At 54.0% G+C, this 8,554-nt stretch overlaps 1 pseudogene; it reads left to right on the forward strand.

Moving 5' to 3' along the window:
- The first annotated feature begins 714 nt into the window (after positions 1-714).
- LOC136489633 (pentatricopeptide repeat-containing protein At3g09650, chloroplastic-like) lies at positions 715-7,744 on the forward strand (annotated as a pseudogene).
- Positions 7,745-8,554: the final 810 nt, after the last annotated feature.

The following is an 8,554-nucleotide window of genomic DNA, read 5'->3' on the forward strand; positions in this document are numbered from 1 at the left end:
TGATGGGAGAGCAACAGTATGAATAGTTTGTTAGACGGTACTTGTACTAAAAATGGGCTTTGGCAGATCACCGTGCACACGACACGCGAAGCATGCATGTGACCCCAGCAGGCCAGCTTTATTGTTTTCCGGTAATTCCGGTGCTCGATCTGTGCAGATTACTGAAAAGTTTTCTCGTTTGTGAATAGATTAGTGAAAGCTTAAGTGGGCATGCATGTGATTCCAGTTCGATCTTTTAACAGTTTTTATGATACATCAATGAACGTGAAATATACAAAGGACTTGTGTCAGTCAACTTGATGCGCGAGCCTGGCTGATTGGCGTGCAGGGGAACGCATGGCATGTGCTCACTTTTCTTTTGGGAGAATTGGTTGTGTAGCATCAAAAGATCACAAGAATCAGAAAATACCATTGAAAAAGCTCCGTCACGTGAAATACCATCGAAAGATGTAAGCGTTAACCAAAATTAACATTCCGTCACGTTCAGTCAATTTTAGGGTAACCGCCGTCATCTCCACCCACATGAGCATGCGCTATGATGCGCCCTTCTTCCTCCTCCGTCCATTTGCTGCCCATGCTCGTAAGCTGTGAGCAGTGTCGCCTCACCGCGCCACCGTCCGCACGCCCGCGAGCACCGTGCCGCACCGCCATCCACATGTCGTCCGCGAGGAGCTGGAGGTCACCGGAGTCGAGGAACCACGTGGTACTCCAGGGATGCTATGCTGCATGCACTACTCGCTCCAACTCCTCCAACCCCATCCCTCCTTCCCCGGTGGCACCACCTGCTCTTGCTCATGCTCATGTTCCCCGCCTTCTTCCTCCTCCGGCAACCAGCACCAGAGGCTCCATCCGCCAGCCGCCCTATCCCCAGCTACTTCCCGTTCCACCCCGCCACTCACCCACGTGCCTGACCATGACGAAGATGGCGCCTCCGATGACGCCCTCCTGGCGCTCCTCCGCGCCCATGACACCGATGCCGCCTACAGACTCTTCTCCTCGAAGCCTTCTGCCCTCCCATCCTCCCCCACCACGGCCTCTCGCCTCCTCGCGCAGCTCTCCTTCAATTCCAATGGCCCCAATACGTTCTCCCGCGCCGCTCGCCTCCTCCAGAGCCTCCGCGCCCGCGGCACCCTCGACCTCCTCGACGCCAACTCCCTCTCCCTCGCGGCCACGGCCGCGGCCGTCGCCCGCTCCCGTGACGCCCACCTCGCCCACTCCCTCCTCCTCTACATGCTCTGTTAGGGCCTCCTCCCCGACCGACGCGCGTATAGCACCGCCGTCGCCCGCTTCACTCCGCCCACCAAGGCGCTCCGCCTCTTCGACGCCATCCTCTGCCACCTCCACCGCACGCCACCAGAGCTCGTCTATCCCTCCTGCCTCCTCGACGCAGCCGCATTCAACGCAGCGCTCAGCGCCTGCGCCGACGCCGAGGACTGCCGCCGATTCCGGCGGCTGTTCGATGCAATGAGCGAATGGAGCGCCGCCGCCGATGCGCTCACCTACAACGTCGTCATCAAGATGTGCGCGCGCACCGGCCGAAAGGACCTCGTCGCGCGCGTGCTTGAGCGCATGGTCTCCTCGGGCCTCGCCCCCTGCGCCACCACTTTCCACTCCCTCGTCACTAAGGATGAAAACGGAACGGAAATATCCCGAACCGAACCGCATCGTTTTCTATATTTAATCCGACCGAATCCGCATTTTCTTGTTCGACTTTACCGTTTTCGCTTTCGCATTTGAGATGTTTCGTATTTCGAATGTAAAAGTAGAAAACGGTTTACACATTTTTTCGACCGTTTTCTACTTTTCTACTTTTAATTTGAAATATTCCGAATTCAAAATTCGGTTTAAACCGAATTTGGCCAACTGCACAGGTCATACAGCCCAATTACAGGCTGCTCACCACGCAGCTGTGTTCTTTCTACCGGTGGCTAGCTGCCCTCTCTTATAGACGGCGCCCAGTCTCATCTCTCTTATTATGTATTTGGTCGTGCACTTGTTTAATGCTATGCACTTGAACTAGATCATGCACTTGTTAGTTGTGAACTTGTTATGTATTTGGTCGTGCACTTGTTTAATGCTATGCACTGTGGGTCAGTATTTCGTATTGAATTTTCGCATACCGACCGTGTTCGACATAATTCCGCTCGAATTGGTTCGTTTTCGAAATTCTAGATATTCCGTAAGTTCGTGTTCGTTTTCGTGTCCGGCTTGTCCGCTTTCGCTTTCGCTTTCGTATTTCAAATGTAAAAGTAGAAAACGGTTGAGAAGTTTTTCGACCGAGTTCGACCGTTTTCATCCTTACTCGTCACCTCGTTCGTCGGCTTCGGTGACATCACCACGGTGGAGAGGATCGCGCAGGCGATGCGGGAAGAGCGCAAAGACATATGCTCACTGCTCAGGGCTATCGCTATGGATTGCGCCGATGCGACTGACGTCGAGGAGGGTGCCGCGCTGCTGGACGACATTGTTGCCGGGGCCAAATAGGGACAGGGCTCAGATGAGGTGCCGCTGCTCCCCAAGGCTTATCCGCCCAACGCCAGGGTGTACACCACGTTGATGAAGGGATACATGAACGCACGCCGCGTCGACGATGTCGTGGCCGTGCTGCGCGCGATGCGGCAAGAGGCGCTGACGGTACCCGCAAGCCTGCCGGACCATGTGACTTACACGACGGTGATATCAGCGCTTGTCGGTGCGGGCGATGTGGCGCGCGCGCACGCGCGTGCTGGGCGAGATGTCCGCGGCCGGAGTTCCAGCCAACCGTGTCACCTACAACGTCCTGCTCAAGGGGTACTGCCAGCAGCTGCAGATCGGCAAGGCCAGGGAGCTCTTTTAGGAGATGGTGACGGACGCCGGCATCCAGCCCGGCGTGGTGACATACAACACCCTCATGGACGGGTGCGTGCTCAGCGACGACAGCGCGGGCGCGCTAGCCTTCTTCAACGAGATGCGGTCATGGGGCATCGCGCCGTCCACGGTGAGCTACACGACGCTGATGAAGGCGTTCGCTGTGTCGGGGCAACCCAAGGTGGCGCACAAGGTGTTCAAGGAGATGGAGCGGGACCCAGGGTGACGGTGGACAGGGCGGCGTGGAACATGCTCGTGGAGGGGTACTGCCAGCTGGGGCTGGTGGAGACGGCAAAGCAGGTGGTAGAGAGGATGAAGGAACGCGGCGTGCAGCCGGACGTGGCGACGTACGGCAGCCTGGCGAAGGGCATCGCGATGGCGCGCAAGCCAGGGGAGGCGCTGGTGCTCTGGAACGAGGTGAAGGAGCGGTGCCTGGAGGAGGCCGACGAGGAGCTGCTGGGGGCGCTGGCGGACGTGTGCGTGAGGGCGGCCTTCTTCAAGAAGGCGCTGGAGACTCGGGGAAGGAGGGATGGGGTTGGAGGAGCTGGAGCGCGTGCAGCATACCACGTGGTTCCTCGACTACGGCGACCTCCAGCTCCTCGCGGACGACATGTGGATGGCGGTGCGGCACGGTGCTCGCGGGCGTGCGGACGGCGCGCGGTGAGGTGACACTGCTCACAGCTGGAGAGCATGGGGCAGCAAATGGACGGAGGAGGAAGAAGGGCGCATCACAGCGCATGCTCGTGCGGGTGGAGATGACGGTCGTTACCCCAAAATTGACTGAACGTGACGAAATGATAATTTCGGTTAACGCTTACATCTTTCAATGGTATTTCACGCTTACATCTCGTTGCAACTCCGGTCTACATTTGCTCGGAGGAAAGAAAAGCTCTCCTTCACAAATCGGAGGAAACAAAACATATTGTGTGAGGCACTGGTTTCACGTATGCCCGAGGCAAAAAGACTGAGTCAGAGACAGAAACAACAATTACCTGGCTTGACATTGAACGAGCGGCGTGATGATGGGAGAGCAACAGTATGAATAGTTTGTTACACGGTACTTGTACTAAAAATGGGCTTTGGCAGATCACCGTGCACACGACACGCGAAGCATGCATGTGACCCCAGCAGGCCAGCTTTATTGTTTTCCGGTAATTCCGGTGCTCGATCTGTGCAGATTACTGAAAAGTTTTCTCGTTTGTGAATAGATTAGTGAAAGCTTAAGTGGGCTTGCATGTGATTCCAATTCGATCTTTTAACAGTTTTTTATGATACATCGATGAACGTGAAATATGCAAAGGACTTGTGTCAGTCAACTTGATGATTGGCGTGCAGGGGAAGGCGTGGCATGTGATCTCTTTTCTCTTTTGTTTTTGGAAATCCAATGACTAGCCGTGGTATCTTCCTCTTGGCCCATGACTATCCGTTAAGCAAAAGACAACGCAAATCAAGGAAGTCTGTGAGATTAGCAATAAGCAAGAAATGAAACTGCACTGAACAATACAGTATTCATCATGTGGTCAGCTTTTCGGGCTGTGTGCGGTCTCAAGATGGCCGGGCACGCTTTGTTTCTGTTAACTGGGCTCAAGTTGGGTCCTCGCTTGACTTAATTTGTTTCCGTTAATTGGCATCTTCATCAGTGAACTGGACGTTTGGCCGTATCAAACGTGACCAAAGTCAAATTCAAATAGGATTTCAAATACACTTTTCAATTCAAACATAAATGAGAAATTTTGATAAGTTTTCAAAAATAAATTTGACAACTTTTTAAATTCTTTTATTTTCTAATTCTCTTTTCTTTTCTTTTACTTCAAAGCCATTTTCACACTACAAGAAATTTGGCTTTACGTGACGGTTTAATTGTGACCTTCTAACAAATCATCACAGAATGTAGTGACCCCGGCCAGCTTTATCGTTTTCCGGTAATTCCGGTGCTCGATCTGTGCAGATTACTGAAAAGTTTTCTCGTTTGTGAATAGATTAGTGAAAGCTTAAGTGGGCATGCATGTGATTCCAATTCGATCTTTTAACAGTTTTTTATGATACATCGATGAACGTGAAATATACAAAGGACTTGTGTCAGACAACTTGATGCGCGAGCCTGGCTGATTGGCGTGCAGGCAGGGGAAGGCATGGCATGTGCTCTCTTTTCTTTTTTGTTTTTGGAAATCCAATGACTAGCTGTGGTATCTTCCTCTTGGCCCATGACTATCCGTTAAGCAAAAGACAACGCAAATCAACGAATTCTGTGAGATTAGCAATAAGCAAGAAATGAAACTGCACTGAACAATATAGTATTCATCATGCGGTCAGCTTTTCGGGCTGTGTGCGCTCTCAACATGGCCGGGCACGCTTTGTTTCTATCCCCCTAATGGGACGCCCTGCTTTCCCTTCTATAGGCCATGGGAAAGCAGGGGTTACAGCGGAGGGAAAAGAGGAGAATGAGAAGGAGAAGAAGTCCTCTAGGCTCGCTGGGTCCTTTTTTCCTTCACGTGGGTCCCGCCGACCCTGTAGACGTCAACAGGGATAGCTCCACGTCGCGTCCCTGTCCGTCACTGGCGCCATGTGTAGGCGTCGTCTCCCGGTCTTGGCGCTCCACTCCGTCCGGGCGGACGTCGTGATCGGCTAACGCGCCTGTCAACCCTCGTACGAGGGTTAGGCAGAACAGCACCGGTACGCCCGACATTGTTCTTGATGTTAATCCCCAGGTATGGCCCATCACGGCCATGGGTTATATCGGGGAGTGCCGGTCACCTCCCTGGCGTCAGAGCTTTGACCCAGGCCCATACACCGGGACCTGCAGTGGTTGGCGACGTTATGGGTCTCCATCGGGCAAGACGGAGCCTCCGGCCTTGGCGTCGGGCGAGGTGGAGTTCCTCCTCAGAGGCCGGGCGAGGCGGAGCGCGAACCCAAGGCTCGGGCGAGGCGGAGCCCAAACCCAGGGGTCGGGCGAGGCGGAGCCAGCCCTTACAGGTCGGGCAAGGCGAAGCCCGTGGCCTTGGTGTCGGGCGAGGCAGAGCCAATACTCAAGGGTCGGGCGAGGTGGAGCCCACACTCAGGGGTCGAGCGAGGCGGAGCCTGCCCTCAGAGATTGGGCGAGGCGGAGCCTATGACCTTGGTGTTGGGTGAAGTGGAGCCAATCCTCAGGGGTCGGGTGAGGCAGAGCCCGCGACCTCGGCGAGGTGGAGCCAACCCTCAGGGGTCAGGCGAGGCGGAGCCCGCCCCTAGAGGTCGAGCGAGGCAGAGACCATGGCCTCGGAGAGTTGGAGCCACCCTCAGGGGTCGGGCGAGGCGGAGCCGGCCCTTAGAGGCCGGACGAGGTGGAGCTTGTGTACATGGGTGTCGACAAGAGCTGTAGGCGCGCTCTTGACCGCTCGGATGAATCAACGTTGATGGTTATTAGCTCCTCGTCTTCGGGTACCCTAGTATTGGTCCACGACACTAGGGTACCTCGCCGCATGGATAACAGCCCAAATAGGACCAGGGATACCCATCAGGCGACATGAGGAGCCCAACCCATATAGGGTACGTCATCTACTTGTAAGGGAAGGCATCACAAGATGTATTTAGAAACCAACTCTATCCGATAGATTTTTCTTATAACAAACTAGAAAACCCACATGTAAACCGATCGTGATTCTATCTATAACCCCACCCGCTGGTCAATATAATGAGGAGTGGCTAGCCCCTGATCGGTATCCCAACATACCCCAATATATCTCGTCTTGTCTAGGCAACTAGCCATCAGTGCCCCTGCAAACCCGCACATACGAGATAAGAGATCTATTCCAAACTGGATGTAGGGTACCATGTACGTGAACTGATATAAATCTGTGTCCCGTGTGCTATCCTTATAATTAGCTGTGAGTGATACGCTGATTCGTATTGCTGGAGCTAATTATTCTGGCAGTTGGGGCGCCAGGTAGGCAGGGGCCCTTGCGCAGAGATCTATTTCTAGCGTGTTTCATATAGATATTTTCTTCACAAACATCCACGGCGGCTCAGCAGCCCGGGGCAACGTCTCTCAACATGGTGTGCGTGCGGCACCCTTCTCAAGCCCATGATGAAATTTGTCCTAAAGCAGCTCACGGCTGCACTCGGAGTTCCGCGTCGACCTGCATATTGTAACAACCCGACGGGTCCGGCTTGGCAGTAATTGGCGATTTTAGCGCCTAAGGCCAGTCTCGATGCAGATTTTATGAGGGTTTCATGCACATTAAATAGGGTGCCACATCAGCAGAAATAGAGCTTTTGCATGTATCGAGGAGGAGAGAGAAAGGAAACGTTTCGTGGGGACGAAACGAGTGAGCGTTGTTTCCAAAACTTTGGAAATTGGATGAAACCCCCACTGAGAGCCTTGGTTCGTTTCATCCTGTGTGCGACTTCTTCTTCTTCCATTCAGCTTGGGTGAGGCCGCCACCGCCGGGCGTGGACGAGGCCGCCGCTGCCGGTGGGGAAGGTGGCGCGGGAGGCTGCTACTGGAGGGGAAGGCGATCTCCACTGGGCGCGGCTCCGCCAACCGCGAGCTCAAGCTCCGCCGTGCGCGGGCGACGCCGGCAGCTGTTGCACAGGTGATTCCAGCCACGATAGGCGACGCGAGCGGGTCAGAGAGGACCGCAAGAGAGGGGCAGAGCTGCGTGAGCAAGCTATTGGATGGGGAGGCAGAGGCCATGGTGAATTTCGCCGGTGAGCGGAGCCTTGCCGGCGGCGGGGAAGAGAGGGAAAAGAGAGAGACACCGGTAAGACCCACGAAAGGCTAAAATAACGCCATGAAACTGTGCAATGAAACTATGCACAAAGAAAAAGATCCGTTTCATGTTAAGTTTCACGTCTTAAAAATTAGGACGTGAAACCTTCCACTGAGACTGGCCTAATGCCACGGGCTGCACCCACGTAACAGGCATCATGGCGATCTGCAATCAGTTTGGAGCGGCGGATGGCGTACGATATACAGGGATCCGACCACCACCCCAACGTCTCCAGCACCACACCGCATCTCGCTGGATTTTCGTCAAGCAAAGCTGGCAGCTACAGACGCACGCGTACAGGACATGCACGTAAGGGCTAATTTCTTTTGTTGCTGCCGATCCACGCATCCGTGACATGAACACCAAAGCCTGCCCGAGGCTTTTTATCAAGGGACGACACACACTTATATGCATTAAAAAGCTAATTTTTTATTTATTTCCATTTAATTAAATATTTTCTACAGAAAATATATATTTTTAGATATCTCCATGTATCTACGTGATTATTATTGGCAGTGTCCCTCGCCGTTATTCGACTGCTCTAGGCGTCACTTGCATCATCGACTCGTCGAACTCCCTCGCCGTTGACTTGTTGTCGTCCCGCGGCGGTCCTCGTCGACACCCCTCGCCGTCTACATGTCATCATCTCGCGGCGGCCCTGATCGACGTCCCTCGCCGTCGGCATGTCGTCGACCTGCGTCGGCCCTCGTTGTCGTCCCGTCACCGTCGACTCAGTCGTCATCTCGCGTTGGCTTGTCGACATCCAGTCAAGTCCCTCGTCGACAACTTGCTGCGGCTCTCTTCATCAGCATTGTCCGTGGTAACCCGGTCTCTCACGATGGTGACCATCAACCGCCAGCAATGCAACTACGTGTCCTAACACAACTCGTGGCAGCATGCGACAACATACCGAAGCTAAGTCATGTTTTAATTAAATTTTTTCTATGGCATTTGAATAT

This window comes from Miscanthus floridulus, chromosome 10, assembly GCF_019320115.1.
Source record: "Miscanthus floridulus cultivar M001 chromosome 10, ASM1932011v1, whole genome shotgun sequence".
Lineage (NCBI taxonomy): Eukaryota > Viridiplantae > Streptophyta > Magnoliopsida > Poales > Poaceae > Miscanthus > Miscanthus floridulus.